The following is a 3,271-nucleotide window of genomic DNA, read 5'->3' as shown; positions in this document are numbered from 1 at the left end:
GGGGCTGCTTTGGGGGCCGTGGGGGCAAGGGGGCCGCCCCCTCTTTTTTTTTTTTTTTTTTTTTTTCATCCATCTGCGTTAGAAGTGAGCTGAGGTCTCCGAGGTCTTGGGATATAAGCTACAGTTCCAGGCGCAGCGGGTAGATGGCACAATTTTCTTACATTTCTGAAGCGTTGCGAGCAAAGCTGAAGTGAAGGGTGTTTTATTTTAATGGTAGGGGACGGATCGGAAAGGAAAGCTTAGAATGAAGGAAAGGGAAGGAGAATCAATGATTTATTATCGCTTTGAGCAAACTTGCGGTGTAGTGATATTATTACTACGGCAAGTGGTACTGCAAAAAAATAATAATACTAATAATTTAAAATTCTGCACATTAACAGAAGGAGCAGGTGTCCCAACTTGCAAAGCGTTTGACTTACGGGATTTATTGCCTCAAACAATACACTATATATGCAATAAAGCGTTTGTTGCATGGGCTAATTTGTCATAGTGATGGTGCCAAGGTGAGAATAATGCGTGTGTGTTTTCTCGCTTAACTGTTCGGGTGTCTGCATGAAAAGAGAAAGAAAGAGAGAGAGAGAGAGAGAGAGAGAGAGAGAGAGAGAGAGAGACTTGCAAACCATATCCTTATCTTATTAAACAAATATCCCCGCTAATAGCCCGTGAGCTCTAAATAAGTTCTCAGCCTGGGTGTTAAAAACCCCTGCAGCATCCCCACTTGCAGCCTGCAGAAGCAGCACCTTTTCCTTCCCTCTCCTTTAGGTTGTACCAGCTCGCGTGTCACAAGTTCTCACGTCAGCCGGGAATGTAAATAAAAGTGACGTTGCAGCGAGTAACACCTCGTTAGTTTTTTGGTTCTGCGCTAATAAGTGAGCAGAAGAACAAATGATGGAGTCCCGTATAATAAAATCAGCGTCTGTCAGCCGAAATCAGTCAAGACACAGCAAAACGCACTATGCAGCCTTTTTGTTTTTTCTTTCTTCCTTTCTTTCTTTTTTTTTTTTTAGTTGTTGGTCTGATCTGAGAGTGAATCCGGATCTCCCCAGGACGCTTCTTCACTTTTTCTCTTCTGCTGTGGCCCCCAATTACGGGTCTGGTTGATGTGTGATGCCCACCTTTCCATGAGTTCTGCCCTATTAGCTCGTAGTTGTTTGCCATATCTTTTTTTTTTTTTTTTTTTGGGGTACGGGCAAGAAAAAAAAAAGAAATCCTCCCNCCTTCTTATTTTGGGGGTTTGGGGGTTTTAGAATTTTTTTTTTTAACTTTTTTTTTAAAAAAAAAAAAAAAAAAAAAAAAAAAAAAAAATGCTTAAACCTCCAAACCTCCAGAAAACAGACGTCCTTAGAAAGCCAAACGTTTAGACATGCAAATTCAAAAGCAGGGGGCGCAATGATCACCCTGGATATTCATCCGCAGCCTGTTCAGACAATTTTGTATATATGCCATTTCTTTTAATGAATATCTACTTTTGATAAATTTACGAGAGGAAAATACAAACTTTGATGGGTTACATTTATTTATTTGCCAATTTATCCTTTATTTATTCATACCTGGTGTTCAATTTCAACTCTGTCGCGACCTCAACCAGCACTACACTTTTAAATGATGAGAGACTTAGGTCAAAAACGTGTGTTTGAACTATGGACACTAAGTTATGTGTAGATCCAAAGAAGTAAGATTTTTTTTTTTTTGTTATATAAGAAAATTATAAATTGTTAAATGATCAAGAAAAAGTAACACAATGTCAGCAATTATCCTTTAGCTCCCGTCTTATTAGTATTACAGTATGAGGTAATTATTAACTTAAAATACAGCATAACTACTTTACAACAAGCAATAATAAAACATTTTACAGACCTGCTGTCAAAATAAAATAAAAACTTGACTGTTTACTGTATCAAATGATTACTGTAGGTTCTGCTGTACAGTCTGACGCTTTTATTCCAAAAATTGCTTTGGAAATGTAAAAATATTACAAGTGGCTGCAGTAAAAGGCATTTAATTGAATATATATTTAAGAACATCAACCCACATCTTCAAATACTAGGTACTGGCAACATATTTTTATCTGTCAATTATTAATATTGTAATTTAAATTACTATCTCAGAATTTAAAATACACAATAAATCTACAGCAAAAAGATATTAACAGATTATGCAGTGCATAATTGCTGATAATAGGGCAGATTCACTGTAAAAGCCTTAAACTTTAGAGTGACAGTATGTTGCTTCGACAGTCAAGTCGTTGTAAATGCAGCCTTTAATTTTCAAGACAACAACAATTATTTACAGTACATATACTAATTACGAAATAAATTGTATTTTTTTAAAATCATTTACCTTAATTTAAGTGTGTGGTGGAAATGATGATGAGGAAGATAATGGCAGCTAAGATGTCATATCAGACGGTTTTTGGTAACATGGAAGGTATGGGGGGAAAAAATCCCACATTTTGAACTACTTTAACAGCAAAATTCATAATAAAACTTCTGAAACTCTGTTACAATCGTTTTTTGGCTAATGGTGGCCCCCACATCTTTTCGCCCCCTAGTATTGCTTTTTGGTTGTGTCCCTGCGTCATGTGAGTGTGTTTGGTTTGAATGCTGGACAGGGGTTCCTGATTCTGCTCTTCGTCAATTTAATCGCTTTTTATCTCATCGTATAAAACTTAAAACGCGACTTTTCAAATATTTTTTTTTTTAATTTTTAATTTTCAAATCAACTTGGTCATGTCGTTTCCTGTTTTTTTTTAACCTCACATAAAAACTTAACAAAATGACGCTATTCCACAGCAGCTGAACAGATAAGTTCGTCCATCACCATTTATCCGGAAATATTGAAAAAACAAGCAAAAAAAAGATTTTTTGTTTGTGTGCGTATTTAAAAAAAAAAAAAAATATATACAACTTCCAAACCAGACATAAAAGAAAATCACATCATGCTACTGATTTTTTTTTTTTTTTATTTTATTTTTTATTTATTTATTTACTTTTTGGGAGGGGATTAGGGGGAGCGAAATTATAACATTGAGTTAAGTTGAATATGCGACAATGCAGGTTTATTCCTGCCTACAGTTATTTGATTTTATTACAAATTCATCCAGAGTATTTGAATTTTCCTAAAGCCTTGCTCCTTCTGATCATGTGAACACTCACGGGTTCCCCTCTGCAGCCTATTTCCTGCTCCCTCCTCCATTCATATCCACACACAGAGAGAGACAGACAGACGCAGTGGGATGTAGAGTGGATGACAGGTGCTTAAAACACACATT

The 3,271-nt window shown here is 36.1% G+C and overlaps 1 long non-coding RNA gene across 1 annotated transcript; it reads left to right on the top strand.

Moving 5' to 3' along the window:
* The first annotated feature begins 1,266 nt into the window (after positions 1-1,266).
* Positions 1,267-2,688, top strand: LOC106934446 (uncharacterized). The gene is made up of 2 exons (XR_001421698.1): positions 1,267-2,357; positions 2,389-2,688. It is a non-coding gene; the product is annotated as an uncharacterized LOC106934446 (long non-coding RNA).
* The last annotated feature ends 583 nt before the right edge of the window (positions 2,689-3,271 follow it).

Source organism: Poecilia latipinna, unplaced genomic scaffold (assembly GCF_001443285.1).
Source record: "Poecilia latipinna isolate Pla-1442-1.1 unplaced genomic scaffold, P_latipinna-1.0 Scaffold1808, whole genome shotgun sequence".
Lineage (NCBI taxonomy): Eukaryota > Metazoa > Chordata > Actinopteri > Cyprinodontiformes > Poeciliidae > Poecilia > Poecilia latipinna.
The sequence above is the reverse complement of the archived record's forward strand: the minus strand, read 5'-3'. Positions and strand labels throughout refer to the sequence as shown.